The following is a 17,506-nucleotide window of genomic DNA, read 5'->3' on the forward strand; positions in this document are numbered from 1 at the left end:
CTTGCCATTACATTTGTGTCCGGGATTAACTGATGTTCTAGATTCTTCCAAGCAGATCTTTCACTCTGGGCTTTGTTGACTCAATGGCAAGCGATATGGGTACCTCATCTGTGATGAAGAAGCGTTCTCGGCTGAGGCTGCTTGTTTTTCCTTCAGATTTAAACATGACTTGCAATGGATACAAGGTATTTGAGACGAGGAACTATACTGAAAAACAGATCCGGACCCCCAATGCACTCATATGACATAATTTGGCAGATGCCAATATTTTGTAAGATAGAGCAAAACGTCCTGTTCCCATCTCACCTGGATCCTATTCTTCAAAAGTAATCTGAATGACATTCAATTTCGAAATCCATTTGCTGCACTCTTTTTTTTTTTTTTTTTTTTGTTTTTTTGTTTTTTTGTATTTTTTTTAAATGTGTTCTGTAGGAAATTACCATATTTTGTGAGATTCCCCCCCCCCCCCTCCTCAATTGTTTCCTTGTCTGTTTTGCTGACTTTGGAACTTTGTGCACTTTCGTCCTACTAACAGGAGTAAAGTGCCTGTGCTCTCCCATTAAACATGATTAGACTGGCTTATCACTGATGTGTATATTTAACTTGAGAAAATACACCATGGGCCTTGAAGTTAAATGCCACCTGTGGACTGCAGCACCTATTTTTCCATCCAGAGGGTGCAAACTGTGGCTTCAGGTGTTCCATGTGTAGCTTGACTGCAACAGCCAAATAACCTGCTCTCAAACCAGTCAAAATAACTCTTTCTGACAGGCGGGAAATCCTACTTTTAAATATTAACAAGTCACCCCAAGGAATACCTTATTGCCTACAAGGTAAAGTGCCTGAAATTGAAAAGTAGAAAATGTGTGAAATTAAAGTTGGCATGTTCTGCAAGTGACTAGTCCTCAAAAGCTATTTTCTCAGGGAGGGCTGTAGCTAGCTTCTTGAAAACGTCAAAGCACAGATCATAAGCTTTAATTGTAACTTATGACAGTAAAACTGCTAGAATAGTCATTCAAAGTCTATTTTTCATATTTGCTAAAAATCCAATTCACTGATTACGTTTGATTTTGTTTTTTATAAATATTTAGGGAGAGTAACTTTTAGGAAGTTACCGTTCCCTGCCTGATTTTCTTAGAGCCTAATTTGCATTAGCCTGCAAACAGCTGTCCAGCCAGTGCTTGATCTTAATGAGGTGTGAACATTGCTCCTAGGGCGAGGAAATGACTTAGACCTGGTATTAGAAATGAGGTCTCTAGTTCTGTGTTTTTCAACCTGACCAAGTAGAGACACTCACTCTAGTCAGGGTAAGGAGATTACACAGCTAAAATAATCCCTGCTCACCCCCTTGGTAGCTTGGCATGAGCAGTCAGGCTTATCTCAGAGGCAATGTGTAAAGCATTTGTACATACATGCACAGTAAGCCAGTGAAAACACTATACAACGAGTCCACACCAGGTTAGAAAAATAGCCAATATTTATCTGACTAAACAAGACAAAACGACAAAAATCCAACATACGCAAGTAAAGGTATCACTTTTCAAAGGTTAAATCAGTTCTGTCCATAGAAATCTAGCACAATGTACCTTGGATGTGTCAAAATTCAAAGAGGAAACTGGCGCAGGGGAAGTGAAGCGCTGAAAAACCAAAGTGATGTCTGTTCCTTACTCCCAGGGAGAAGATGTGTTGGTTCCTTACTGCTACGCAGGGGAGGTGATGCGTTGGTTCCTTACTGGAAGAGGAGGTAATGCGTCTATCTCCAGATTATGGCCTCGGTTCCTCACTGCTGGGCAACATCTAAGAAATCGGCCCCCAGGGACGCTGCGTCGAAAATCCAGACGTGCTGCGTCGATTCCACAATGATGAAGCAGGCGCTGTGTCGGAGTTGGAGCTGTGCGTCGCGGACTAAGGTGATGCGGTGCACAAAACTCTCACTGATGCAGTTCTTCTGACGCATTTCGCTGGAAAGTTGGGGTCTGTGGTGAAAGCCATGGTTGGTGTGCGGATCGTGAACCGTGCTCTGGTGCTGGCAGCAGCAATGCGTCTAAGTTTGTAGTGATGCATCGCTGTGTGTCGATGCATACATTTTCTTCTTCAAATGCAAAAAGAACAATTGATGGACAGAATGCAGAACAATGTCATACATTCACCCCAGTACAGAGATCTGTGCCTAAATCCATCGGTTTTTTTTGCTCACCCTGCCATTCCAGTTTGGACCTAGCCATATGCAAATCAGTCTTGACCCTGCGTCCTATGGGAACAGTTCATCCCGAACTGCCAGGCCAGGTCCTCCCTGGACTGGAAACAAGCATCCTAGGACCGGTTTTGGGCTTTCAGCCCTCATCATCCAGGATAGCTTGACTCCAGTGGCATGGCTTGTCAGTACGGGCTGGACTGTTCCCATGAGGCACAGGGTCAAGACTGATTTGCATATGGCCAGGTCTAAGCTGGGGTGGCATGGTGAGCATAAGAATGATGGATTTAACCCAGATCTCTTGACTGGGGGAGAATGTTTTGATTTGTTCTGCATTCCGTCCATCAATTGTGTGTCTTTTACATTTTCTTCCTCAGCTCACCAGATTCCACTTCCAAAGGCCCAAGGACTGGATTTGGCACCATTTTGCAAGTCGGGACTCTCAGCAGAAGAGCCTGGGCACTGATAGGTGAAGTCTTTGATGGCCCTGAGACTGCTTAACAGGAGGCAAGCAGACACAAGCCTTTGGACAATGTTGGAAGCAAGATACAGAAAGCAAAGTCCAGTCCTTTTCCTCCCAGGATAGAAACAGCCTGCATCAGGCCATCACAACAAAGCAACTGGCAGATTGTCAGTCCCTCCTACAGCATCCAGCTCTTCTTCCTTGCAGAATGTCCTTTAGTCCAGAAGAGTTCTGATTTGAGAATGTCAGAGGTCCAATACATATACCCCTTTCTGCCTTTGATGTAGGCAAACCTCAAAGGAGTCTTTGTAGTGTCTGCCTTTCCCTGACCTGGCTCCAGGCACACTACATGGCGGTGGAGACAGCTTTGTGTGAGGACAGGTACAGCATTCAGGTATCAGTGACAACTCCCACCACTCTATCTTAGGAAGGCCCATCAGCCTGGTGATGGCCCATCCGGATATGCAAGGCACACCTCTGCTCCCTTTGCGTTACTGTCTAGAGTGTATGCACAAGTGCCCAACTGTCATCCTAACCAGAAGTAGATACTACAGATAGGCAGAAGCACAGAATGGTTAACAAAGAAAATGCTCACTTTCTAAAAGTGTAAAAAACTTCAGGTTCGAGGCATATGAGCTGCAGATTGTACACTTAGCATAGGTCGCCATCTGGTGTTGGGCCCGGATGTTTGCAGTTTGTTTTTCTTCTTGGACAGTCTTTGGAAGTCACGAGTTTGGTGACTCCTCCTTCGGTCCGTACTGCGCATGGGCTTCGGCTCCATCCTCAGATTGTTTTTTTCCGCCATCGGGCTCGGATGTGATACTTCGTGCTCCGGCTTCGAACTTCTACGGTTCCAGCCTCGACGGAAAATCCTCGATTCTTCGAGTTCCTTCATCATCTTCATCTCTCGAAGCGGCACTTTCTCCATCCCGTACATCGACACCGGCCTTCGGGCCCTCCGCGACTCCGGTCCCGGCCGATGGAAAGGACTCCGTTCAAAAAGTGCCCAAAATGTGGGTCTAAATTTCCCCACACCGACCTCCATCAGGTGTGTAACCTTTGCCTCTCTCCGGAACACGAGGCTAGAGACTGCCCCGCCTGCAAGTCTTTTCGATCGAAGAAGACCATCCGAGATCGAAGAGCTCGACGCACCATGGCGCACTCATCCTCTGCAGCTCCACCGGACATCTTCGGAGACGACGCCGAAGCTTCGGGGCAAACGCACACCGAGCAGGAGGAAGACGTCGTCAGCGCTTCCGAGGCAGACGACTCCGACGTGGAGGACGTTACACCAGCGCAGCGGGACGCGAGTACTATGCCCCCTCCCACCCCCGCGCCGAAAACCAAAGAGACTCAGGTTACTCCCTCGCCTGCCGGCCTGGGCAAAACCAAAACTTCGATCACCCCACCTTCGGGCCCGGTGTCGAAGCCCCCAAAGTCTCATGGCAGCTCGGGATCGAGCCAGCCGACACCCGGTGCCGAAAAACAGCATCCGGCACCGAAGACTGCAAAATCCAGCTCGACTCCGAAACCACCGGTGCCGAAGCCTGGACACTCGGTGCCGACCAAACACAAACACAAATCTGTCGGCACCGACGCTCCGGCGCCGAAACATCATTCGACGCCGAAACACCCGGAGACCTCAAAAAAGCATGGCGCACACAGACCATCGAAACCCCCGGTTCCGAAATCACCGGTGCCGACAGACGACTCGACACCGTTGGCTCTGTTTACACCAGACCCTTTACAAAAGACTTTGTCCAAAGATCCAAAGACTGGGCTTTTGACTTTAACTACCAAGAAAAGACGCCTTGATGCTCCGGCTCCTCCTCCTCCACCCAAAAGGAAGGACTCTGCTACTTCTCCCCTCAGAGTGCCCTCCCCACCACCGCCTCCCCTACCCCCTCCACCTCCTCCACCGCCTCCACCTCACAGGTCTCCGCCACCTTTACCTCACTACGATCCGGCCCCATCCCCAGATCCGGATGATGGGGATCCGGACAATTACCCGGCGGACACCCCAATGGATCCCACTCCACCAGGGACCCCAGATCCATGGGAGGATTACAATAACCCTGATATACCCAATGTACCTCAGGACGACCTATACCCATCAAGGCCGTCTCCTCCAGAGGACTCCTTAGGGTTTCATCATTTAGTGCAGAGAGCAGCACACTACCATGGGGTGGACATGCACAGTGAACCAGTAGAAGAAGACTTCCTACTGGATACATTTGATATACAAGACAAATCTACTTCCATTTTACCCATGCTTAAGGGTGTCACCAAGCACGCTACAGAGGTGTTCAAAGACCCTGTCAGAGCCAGAGTACTGAACCCTAGAATAGAGAAGAAGTACAAGGCGGCACCCACAGACCCTGCTTACATCAAGGGCCCTGCTCCCCTAGATTCCCTAGTTGTCTCCACAGCTAGAAAGCGGGCTAACTCCCAATCCTCAGGAGATGCCCCACCGCCAGACAAAGAATCTAAACTTCTGGACGCGTCTGGTAAACGCACCGCCTCCCAAGCTGCAAACATGTGGCGCATTGCAAACACACAAGCACTGCTTGCGCGATATGATAGAGCACACTATGACGAACTAGAGGCTCTTATGCAGCACCTTCCAGAAAAATACAAGCACAAGGCTCATGACCTCATACAGGAGGGTAAACTAATTACAAACACCTCCATTAAGTGTGCCCTCGATGCAGCCGACACTGCTTCTAGGGCCATAAATACCAGTGTCCTGCTTCGTCGCCACGCCTGGCTCAGGATCTCAGGGTTCAAGCCTGAAGTCCAGGCATCCATACTCAATCACCCCTTTGACCAGGAAACACTCTTTGGGCCAAAGGTAGACGAAGCGCTCGAAAAGATGAAGAAAGACACAGACACAGCAAAGTCTATGGGGGCACTCCAAACACAAGCCTCCAAACGTTCCTTTCGACGCTCGTCCTTTCGTGGCACAGGCAGAGGCTCCTCCACCGATAACGCCTCTACCTCCTACAAGTCCCCTCCTCAAAATACCTTTTCAAAGGGCAATCGGAGAGGTGGTTACAGGGGTAACAACAATAAGGGCAGGGGCAAAACCAACAACACCCGTTCTGCCACCCCCCCCGCACAATGACTCCCCTCCGCTCCCCCCAGACCATTCCACTCCGGTCGGGGGCAGACTACAAAACTTTATCCACGTATGGGAGTCCATAACATCGGACAAATGGGTGACCCAAATCATTCGGTCAGGGTACTGTCTAGAGCTAACATCTACCCCACCCAATATCCCACCAAGGCACCGTCCAATGTCTCAAGAACATTCCACACTGCTCAAACAAGAGGTACTCTCACTCCTGCAAAAACACGCTATAGAGCAGGTCCCCGTCAACCAACGAAATCTAGGGGTCTACTCTCTATATTTCTTAATACCAAAGAAAGACGAGACCCTCGGACCCATTCTGGACCTCCGGCCTCTAAATGCCTACATACATTCAGACCATTTTCACATGGTCACTCTACAACAAGTCCTCCCACTCCTCTGCCAGGGAGACTTTCTCACAACCTTGGATCTGAAAGACGCATACTTTCACATTCCAATACACCCCTCTCACAGGAAATACCTCAGGTTCGTGGTGGACGGGCAACATTACCAATTCACGGTTCTCCCCTTCGGGGTCACCACTGCACCACGAGTGTTTACCAAATGCCTAGCAGTAGTAGCAGCACACCTCGGACGTCAACACATTCACGTCTTCCCTTACTTAGACGACTGGCTGATAAAAGCCACGTCCTACCACCAATGTGTGCAACATATAAACAGCACCATCCAACTGCTCCACCAGCTAGGCTTCACGGTGAACTACCAAAAGTCCCACCTCATACCATCTCACACAAAGCAATATCTCGGGGCCACTATAGACACCTCCAAAGGTATTGCCTATCCAAACTCAGCCAGAATCACAAGCATTCAAGCCTTACGCAAAACATTCCTTCCCCAACACTCTCTTCCAGCAAGAGTGTTCATGAAGCTCATAGGAATGATGGCGTCTTGCATATTTATAGTGCCCCATGCAAGACTCCACATGCGTCCACTTCAAGAGTGCCTAGCACAACAGTGGAACCAGGCCCAGGGTCAGCTGACGGATCTGGTGTTGGTGGACGGCCGCACACATCACTCTCTGCAGTGGTGGAACACCACAAACCTTTCCAAAGGACGGCCGTTCCTGGACCCGGTTCCTCAGGTGATTCTAACAGCGGACGCATCGCTCTCCGGCTGGGGAGCGCACCTCCTACACCTCACAATGCAAGGTCTATGGACGCCACAGCAAAAATCGCTCCACATCAACCATCTGGAGCTCTTGGCGATCTTTCTAGCCCTAAAATCTTTCCAAAAACAAATTTCGGGCAAAGCAGTCCTCATTCGCACAGACAACATGACTGCGATGTATTATATACAAAAACAGGGGGGGACACACTCTCCCCAGCTCTCCCGCTTAGCCCAGAGCATATGGAGATGGGCAATTCCCCAAAACATCTTTCTCCTGGCACAGCACGTTCCAGGAGTACAAAACACCATAGCAGATCTGCTCAGCAGACAAACGCAACAACTACACGAATGGGAACTGCATCCACAAGTTCTTCACCCATTCTTCAAACAGTGGGGGCATCCTCAAATAGACCTCTTCGCCACCCACGAATACAAAAAATGCCCAAGCTTCGCCGCCAGATACCCACACCCATTGTCCAAGGGCAATGCGATATGGATGAACTGGTCAGGCAGATTTGCATACGCCTTTCCACCTCTCCCACTAATTCCATTAGTGGTCAGGAAGCTACAACAGCACTCCCTCACACTCATTCTGGTAGCTCCAACGTGGGCCAGGCAGCCGTGGTACACCACGCTACTACAACTATCAGTGGTACCACATCAAAAACTGCACCTTTCCCCATGCCTCCTAACCCAGAACCATGGAGAAATCAGGCACCCGGACCCAGCTCAGCTCAACCTGGCGATCTGGCTCCTGAAATCTTAGAATTCGGATACCTTAACCTTCCCCCCTGATTGCATGAACATCATCATGGAAGCCAGACGTCCTACCACTAGAGCATGCTATGCCGCAAAGTGGAAAAGATTTGTAATTTACTGCCGTAACAATACAATCAACCCCCTAGATGCATCCATACAGCACATCATATGCTATCTGCTCCATCTTCACAGGTGTAACCTGGCATATTCATCCATACGCCTACACCTAGCAGCGATCGCTGCTTATCTACAAAACAGGCAGCATTTATCACTCTTCAGAGTGCCCGCTATTAAAGCCTTCATGGAAGGCCTTAAACGAGTAATTCCTCCCAGGGCACCACCTTCCCCTGTATGGAATCTAAATTTAGTTCTTACACGACTAATGGGTCCGCCCTTCGAACCAATGCACAAATGTGAGCTACAGTTTCTCACCTGGAAAACAGCTTTCCTTGTAGCTATCACTTCCCTTAGAAGGGTTGGTGAAATACAAGCGTTCACCATACAGGAACCCTACATACAAATGCATCACAGCAAGGTCATACTTCGCACAAATCCGAAGTTTCTGCCCAAAGTCATTTCCCCCTTCCACCTCAATCAATCAGTGGAATTACCTGTCTTCTTTTCGCAACCCCAATCTGTTGCAGAAAGGGCCTTACACACACTTGATGTAAAAAGGGCGTTACTATACTACATACAAAGAACGCAACCCTTCAGGAAGACTAAACAATTGTTCGTTTCCTTCTCTCCACCACATAAAGGCAACCCCATTTCAAAATCAGGGATAGCTAGGTGGATTGTAAAATGCATACAAATTTGCTATCAAAAGGCAAAGAGAACATTATCTGTTCCCCCTAAAGCCCACTCTACAAGAAAGTTAGGGGCTTCTATGGCTTTTCTAGGGAATATACCCTTAGATGACATCTGCAAGGCAGCCACATGGTCTACTCCGCACACCTTCACAAAACACTACTGTGTAGATGTGCATTCCAAGCAGCAAGCTAGGGTGGGCCAGGCTGTACTAAAGACACTTTTTCAAACAGCTGCAACGGATACCGGTGGTCGCCGCTAAGGTTGGGTACTGCTATATAATCTATGCTAAGTGTACAATCTGCAGCTCATATGCCTCGAACGGAATATGCTACTTACCAGTATGCATCTGTTCTTGGCATGTAGAGCTGCAGAGTTGTACACGCCCACCCGCCTCCCCGGCTACCTGTATCCGTTCCAGTACATCTTATTTAGATACAACACATGGGTTTCTCACTGTTATTACTACGCTCCATCATTTCCCTGTTGGCGAAAAACAATCTGAGGATGGAGCCGAAGCCCATGCGCAGTACGGACCGAAGGAGGAGTCACCAAACTCGTGACTTCCAAAGACTGTCCAAGAAGAAAAACAAACTGCAAACATCCGGGCCCAACACCAGATGGCGACCTATGCTAAGTGTACAACTCTGCAGCTCTACATGCCAAGAACAGATGCATACTGGTAAGTAGCATATTCCTTCTTTCTTTTTCCGCGCCAGCAAGCGCAGATCCGGCTAGAGCACGTACCCTAGTCACTTTTTGACTGACTTGACTCCTGGAGCCGCGTAGGGATGCCTGGGTTTAAATCCTGCAGGGCCTGTCGCCCTACGATGTCGGTGGCCGTCCCGCATGGCGTTCTAGCTGAACGTTTTAAGTGCTGGTATTGATTTAAACAAACTTCAACCAAACTCCGAATTGTCTTTGTCGACATAATTTAATATGTCATTCTTTGAACAAATTTAAATTGTCATTTTTTGCATTCACAAATGACAGATCTGGACATCACTACGATTGAATGCACATACAAACTACCATAAACATCAAAACAAAATAATTATTTGATAGATCATAAAAAATGAATACAAAAAATGAATGCAGTGATACAAATATTTAAAGATGTTTTTCCAGTCAAAACAGTAACCCACATTTCATTTCATAAAATGTTAATACAGTGTACTGGGGTTGCTGGCCAGAGGGGGCAAACATTTAGAAACAACACTGGGTTTATGCATTTAGAAAACCTAGTTCCCTATGTTGCCAGATTATTTCATACAACTCTTGCCCCAATGGTGAAAGCGTGCTGATGTGTTTCGAATCCCCCTTCGGTTTCTGGGATTCTCTTCAGGGCTAAAGACTGGAAGGACTCAACAAATGAACAAACAAAAAAGGAGTTTTTATCTTAATCTTGCCCTTCTTTTAGTCAATCTGCTATTTACATAATTGAATTTAAGAGACAATCCGTACCTGTTTACGGTGTAATTTAGAATGACTCCACATGAATATTGAGAGACTGTATCACTCATGAAGTTCAGTCTGAAGCATGAATGAATGCAAGGGTGTCATTTAAAAACAGAATCGAATGCAAGCCTTGTATTGTACAGTAAGGAGAAGCAAGTTACTTACTTCTGATAAAAAGACAGGAACGTATTCCTGTAGTCTTCGTATTGTATTACATTCTCGCTGGAAAAGCGTTCTGTTAAAATCAAGAGAAGAGACGGTAGAAATTGGTGATTGCTTACAAACCAATTGACCGTAAAATACAACTCAAGAATTGAGCCTACTTACAATAATTGGAATCTGGGAGAGTGTCTGAAATGACACAGATTATTGAGTTAAGGGGGAAGAGTCTAAAAGTGGCATTTTCAAACACACAATTTAAAAACCAACCTTACCAACAAATGTACTTCTAAATTGTGAGTTCAGATACACAAACTCCAAATCTCGATCTGTTCCCAATGGAAAATTACACTTAAACTGTAGTTCAAGCCAATCCCCATGTTGGCCTATTGGAGAGATCGTCCTTGCAATAGTGAAAAACGAAATTAGCAGTATTTCACTATTAGGACACACAAAACACCACAGTACATGTCCTACCTTTTTAAATAGACTGCACCCTGCCCATGGGGATGCTTTGGGCCTACCTTACGGGCAATGTAGGTATAGTAAAAGGCAAGGTTTGGGCCTGGCAAGTGGGTACACTTGCCAGGCCAAAATGGCAGTTTAAAACTGCACACCCAGACATTTAAGTGGCAGGTCCGAAACATGTTTGCATGGCAACTGGTGGGTGGCACAATCAGTGCTGCAGACCCGCTAGTAGCATTTGATTTGCAGGCCCTGGGCACACCTGGTGCACTTTACTAGGGACTTACTAGCAAATCAGATCTGCCAATCATGGATAAACCAATTACCATTCCAATTTAAAACAAGAGCATATGCACTTCAGCACTAGTTAGCAGTGTTAACCTCTTCAACATGAAAGGAACAGCGTTGAAGCCTGCCCATTCATAGTTTAGTGTAAGGAGAGGCCTGAGAGGGGTAAAGTCTTTGTTGCCCAGGCCAACACTAATCAGGCTGGCTCTGTATCCAGTGTGGGTAAAGTTACCCTGAGAACCAGTTTGGACTGCACACAGGGGAGGGGACTGTTCTTTTACCTGGCCACAGGGCTCTGCACAAGAGAGGAAGGGTGTCCCATTTTGGAATTTGTTGGGTTAAGTAAACTGGGATGTTTTGGTGTGAGGCAAATGGGAATTCCAGGAAAGTGTGTAGGGTTACCCCTGGGAATTTGTACCCAATTGGTTGAGGGGGCAGTAGTCTCCCCCACCAAATGGGTAGTGCAATCAATAATGTGGCACCCCAAGGAACCCTTCTCAGAACACTTACTGTACCTGCAGAGTTAGAGTACCTGAAAGAGACACGTTAGTGATAGATTCCTTACCTTAGAATATCCACAGCCGTCAGACTGGATACGGCAAGTTTTTCGTCAGCAGTAACCCTGCGCATCGGTAGGTGGCGTTGTGCGGCTCCGTGTCCGTCGCTGGCGTCGTATGCGCCGAGATGACATCACAGAGACTACTTAGGCGCCACCCATGCGCGCTGACTTCAGTTCTTTCTTTTTCCGCGCCAGCAAGTGCAGATTCGGCTAGAGCACGTACCCTAGTCACTTTTTGACTGACTTGACTCCTGGAGCCGCATAGGGATGCCTGGGTTTAAATCCTGCGGGGTCTGTCGCCCTACGATGTCGGTGGCCGACCCGCATGGCGTCTGTCTCTACTGTCTGGGGCGCAACCATGACTCCCGGTCATGTTCCAACTGTCTTGTCATGGCTCCGAAGGCTTTGCAGGAGCAGTCCCGGAAGCTGCTGGAGGCGCCGTTCAAGGTTCAGGGGTCACTCAAGGGACCGACTGCGGAGCCATCATTATCACTCCTCGGGGTCAAAGTCTTCGCCCTCGGAATCGGCGTCACAAGAAAAAGTCAAAGAAGCGTGTTCGCACTCCTACGTCCCCTCGTCGGTCTCCAGACGCGGACGAGGGGGCCAGGGGTCCTTCCCCTGTGGCTCCGTTGGAGCCTAGGAGTCCCGCGTCCTACCCGCCCTATCCGGGTCCGTCGGTGACTCCGGCCCAGGTGCAAGAGTTTCTTGCCGCCATGGACTGCCTTTTTAGACCTAGGGCTCCCACCGGTGTGCCTTCGGGCCCCACGGTCCCGATTGAGGGCCCTTGCTTGCCACCGGCTCTGGCGGCGGCTCCAGCCCCGGCGTGCCAGATCCTCCGCCGGCGGCTTCGTCCCCAGTGCCCCCTGCGGCTCGGTTCCCAGCTTGGGACCCTAATTGGGACATGGAGCCGGATCTGCGCTGTGCCCAGCGCCGTTCCTGTCGCCATTGGAGCATTAGTATTCCCCTGTGCCACCCCCACCGCTGCCGCCTGTGCCTCTTTCCGTGGAGGAGGGGGATGACTGGGAGGGGTCAGAGGACCCTCTTGCACATCAGTGGGCAGAGGACTCAGAGGAGAGGTCAAGGCCACCTGCATCCTCAGAGCCTAGATTTATGTCTCCTCCCTCTGTCATGGTGGAGGGCGCCACATATACTGTAGTGCTCTGTAGAGCAGCCTACTGTCACTCCAAAGACGAACCTCCTTACTGAAGTGCTTCAGCCGGCGGCAAGTTCTATGGAACCTCTGCTTCCGTTTAATGAGGCCTTGACAGATGTTTTGATGAGCACCTGGTCTAGGCCAGCCACAGAGGTTCCTGTGGATAAGAACGTGGCCAGGCGTCATCACCCAGCACCGGGTCTTCCGACTCCAAAGAGCCTGGTCATTCAGGCCTCCACTTCCCAAAGTGCGTTCCCTACCGCCCCTCCAGATAAGGAATAGAAAAAGCTGGAGCAATTTGGCAAGAAGTTATTTTCCTCTGCCAGCTTGTGGCTGCGGTCAGTCAACACTGCATGCCTCTTGCGCCGCTACTCTCACGCTGTGTGGGACACAGTGGCGCAGACACGGCCCCAGTGCCCGAAAGATATTCGGGCTATACTTTCCCAAGCTGTTGCGGAGGGGAAGGATGCTGCGAAGTTCGCCATTCGGTGTGGGTTGGACACCGCAGATTCTTTAGGGAGAGCGATCTTCCCGTCCTGCCAGCCCACTGGCGTTACCTGCGGTTCATGGTAGGCCAGGAGCATTTTCAGTTTGCCATGCTCCCCTTCGGCCTTACCAGCGCCCCTCGGGTGTTCACGAAAGTAATGGCGGTGGTCGCAGCTCATCTGCACCGGTTAGAGGTGTCAGTCTTCCCCTACCTCGACGACTGGTTGTTGAAGGCGGGCTCGCCCCAGACAGTCGTCAACCACCTTCAGACTACGGCCGACCTCCTGCATTTGCTGGGGTTCTCCATCAACGTGATTAAGTCGCACCTGAGTCCCTCTCAGAAGCTCCTCTTCCTCGGAACGGTTCTGGATTCGACGCGGTTTCGGGTTTATCCTCCCGAACAGCGAGTCCGGGATATTCAGGCTATGATTCCGATCTTTCAGCCTCCATTCCGGGTTTCAGTAAGGATGACCCTCCGTCTCCTGGGCCTGATGGCCTCCTGCATCCTGCTAGTGCAACATGCCAGATGGCATATGCGAGCTCTGCAGGGACCTGAAGTTCCAGTGAGCACGACATCAGGGCAACCTGTCCGATCATGTCCAGATCTCGGAGGGCACTGCACGCCAATTACAGTGGTGGCTCACAAATCGTGATTGGGTCAATGGCAGATCCCTTTCCCTTCCCCAACCGTAGCACACAGTGGTGACAGATGCGTCCCTCCTGGGATGGGGCAGCCACTTGGGAGAGGCGGAGATCAGAGTCCTGGCTCCATATCAACCTTTTGGAGCTTCGGGCGATCCGACTTGCACTGAAGGCATTCCTTCCCTCTGTCCGAGGAAGTGTAGTGTAGGTGTTCACGGACAACACCACCGCCATGTGGTATTGCAACAAACAGGGCGGGGTGGGGTCGTGGACCCTGTCAGGAGGCTCTGCGCCTCTGGACATGGCTGGAGCTTCAAGGCATTATCTTGGTGGTTCAACACCTGGCAGGTTCTCTGAATGCCAGGGCGGATGAGCTCAGCCGCCAGTGCTGGATGGGTCACGAATGGCGTCTGCACTCGGACGTGGCGCAAGGTCTCTTTCTGCAGTGGGGAGAGCCTTGGTTAGATCTATTCGCTTCCGAAGAGAACGCGCAATGTCATCAGCTCTGCGCGTTGGAATTTCCAAGGCAGCACTTGCTCGGCGATGCTTTTTGTCGCTAGTGGAGTTGCAGTCCGTTGTACGCCTTTCCCACTTCTGCCCAGAGTACTGAAGAAGATTTGGCGCGACTAGGCCCAAGTCATCCTTGTGGCTCCGGATTGGGCGCGAAGATACTGGTATCCTGAGCTACTCAGCATGGCGATCGATCCCCCAATCCGACTGCCTATTCTGGAGGATCTTCTGTCGCAGCAGCAAGGGACGGACCTCCACCCGAACCTGTCCAGCCTCCACCTCCATGTGTGGAGATTGAGCGTCGACAGTTTGACAGCTTCCGATCTTCCTCCTGAAGTCTGTGACGTCATTCTGGCAGCCTGGTGTCCCTCCACTAAAACGGTATACGCCTGCAGGTGGAACAAATTTGTGGCATGGTCCACAGCTAAGGCTGTGGATCCCCTTTCTGCCCCTCTTTCTGAGGTCCTTCTGTTCCTTATATCCTTTGCCTAGCAGGGCTCTGCTCTGGGCACTATCAAATGTTATCTTTTGGCAATCTCCGCCTTTCTACGACTTCCAGATAGCCTTCTCTTTTTAAGTCCCCGGTTGTAAACCGTTTTCTCAGAGGCATTACACACACGTTTCCTCCCGTGCCTTTCATAATGCCTCAATGGGACTTAAGTCAAGACAAGATTTATCTGATGTGCGCTCCCTTTGAGCCCCTTCATAACTGTCCTTTACGTCTTCTCACTCTAAAGACTGCTTTCCCGGTAGCTATCAACTCTGCCAGAAGAGTGAGTGAGCTCCAGGCTCTATCTTCTAAACCTCCTTTTCTTTCTGTTCAACCGGACAGGGTGGTTTTAAGGACCCGTCCTTCTTTTTTGCCAAACGTTGTCACGCCCTTCCACATCGGGCAGACCATCACTTTGCCCACCTTCTTTTCGCCTCCGCATCCTTTAAAAGAGGAAGAGAGGCTCCATCGTCTGGACCCAAAACGTGCGCTCTCGTTCTATCTGAAGTGCACACAACAGTTCAGGGTGGATGACCAGCTCTTTGTTGGCTATGTGGGCGCCAAAAAGGTTGGGCCGTGCACAAACGAACAGTCTCCCGGTGGGTCGTTCTGTGCATCAAAGCGTTTTACTCGTTGGCTAAGAAGGAGCCTCCTGTGGGGCTGCGTGCCCATTCTACCAGGTCGACGGCGGCCACTACTGCCTTGGGACGCTGCGTTCCCTTGCAGGACATTTGTCAGGTAGCTACGTGGGCTTCGCTGCACACGTTTACCAAGCATTACTGCCATGACAGTCCAGTCCGGAGAGACGGCTTCTGTTCTCCATGACTTTCTGGTGTAATCTTATTCGCACACCCACCACCTGGGTTGGTATTGCTGGGGTATCTATCCTAAGGTAAGGAATCTATCACTAACATGTCTCTTTCAGATGCACAAGTTACTACTTGTGTAACGATATATCTGTAAGAGACATTAGTTAGTGATGGATTCCTTACCGCCCCACCCATCCTCCCCCGTTCTGCGAACTGATTTCTAGGGTTAAGGCCATCCCTTTCAGGGCCCTAGTTTCATGGCACCAGTGGTCAGTTTCTTTCATGGCTCTGCATTCCTGGCGCGGACAGTTGTGTACAGAACTGACCTCAGCGCGCATGGGTGGCGCCTAAGTAGTCTCCGTGACGTCATATCGGCGCATACGATGCCAGCAACGGACGCGGTGCCGCACGACGCAACCTACCGACGGCAGAGGTACTACTGACGAAAAACTTTCCGAATCCAGTCTGACGCCTGGGGATATTCTAAGGTAAGGAATCTATCACTAACTAATGTCTATTGCAGATATATTGTTACACAAGTAGTAACTTGTGCATCAGCACACCGCTACATTACTCAGACCAGGAAGGTTCTCTGTATGGATGAATCTCTGCCTAAATGGATATTTGACTGTCCAGACAGATGTGCTAGAAATTCTTCTATATTTATCAACATTTGTGATTGTGATTTACCTCACCATAGATATGTTATCCCTCTGCAGTAATAATAGTAGAATATAATAATGGACTTATTAGCCAGGTATCTTGTCATAAAAGAGCATGCCAGAATCTCTAGACAACTGAGATTAAGAAAGTCTGTGGATTACTGTGTTCCATGCGAGACATCCTCACAATGTCCAATTACATTTTTCTTCAGTCCAGTAATATATTAAAATTCTGCAAAATCTCAAATATGTCACCTTCATTCAATGTGTATATAAATCATCTACCCATCATCGGAACTCAGGCAGCACATTCTCCAATTTGGGAACCTCTGAGTAAAACATTCTGTTGTGTAGATTTTGTATTTTCAGTCTGTGTGAGTGGTAGTGATAGTGCACCAGGAATATCACCAGGACTGTAGCAGTCTCACCATCCTGGCCAGTTCTCACACCTAAAAAGTTTCCCTTTTAGGCACCATGCTTGCCTCCCCCTTTATTGTACACATTTTTGGCAAACTGAAAGTAGATGCATCTGAATCCCAATAAATCTATCCATTTGTACCAATTTATGAGGACCCCCAAGCCTTGCAGTAATATTAAATTGATGGCAACATAGACAATTCAAATTATCTTATTCTGGGAAAAAAAGGTCATGTTATCCAGTGAAACACTGACAAAACAAGGTAGCACTACCTTGCAAAGTAACAATGTAGCCTGCTCAGACCTCCCATAAGTGCTTTCTCAGGAGTGAGTTCACTTCAAGAGGAATCTGGTGTGAAAAAAGTTCCCCAAGGAAGGCTGGAAAAGGCAGAGGTAGGTGATAGTACGATTGCAGAAGGTGTGCCACAGGAGACACAAATGCAGTCACTATCCTCATACTCCTCACTTAGGAATTCCACATTTTCCAAAAACATACAAAGATATGTGATTACATGCTCTTTACACATCCTGTTCAATGAGATGGTCTGTTAATCACATATGGCAGGGAAGAGAAAAGATCACATATCTGAACCAGAGGAGCAACTGAAGAGGATGCTATGAAAAGAGAGAGTGTTTGGCTAGGAAGAGACTATGTAGTGTAGAGAAAAAAATATATACCTTTGCCTCAAGACTAACGGAAAATGTACATATATGGTGTTCATTTCCTTCAGAGCTGCAAAGTTGTGCTTTGGATTTGGCCTGCTCTATGGACCTGGAGAGAGCCAGCTGTTGGGAGTATAAAGCACTCTCATTTATTGACATTGCTTCTCTACCCATCACATACATAATTCATTGCAAGTAACCCATACCACTACTTCGTAACTCTGACTCAATCAGAATGCCTTCTTGAAATTCAAACCAAAACTG

The 17,506-nt window shown here is 48.9% G+C and overlaps 1 protein-coding gene across 4 annotated transcripts in view; it reads left to right on the forward strand.

The window, feature by feature from the left end:
- ATG3 (autophagy related 3) overlaps positions 1-17,506 on the forward strand; it is a 272,476-nt gene that overhangs the window by 195,133 nt on the left and 59,837 nt on the right. The gene's annotated exons all lie outside the window — the stretch shown is intronic.

Source organism: Triturus cristatus, chromosome 8, assembly GCF_964204655.1.
Source record: "Triturus cristatus chromosome 8, aTriCri1.1, whole genome shotgun sequence".
Lineage (NCBI taxonomy): Eukaryota > Metazoa > Chordata > Amphibia > Caudata > Salamandridae > Triturus > Triturus cristatus.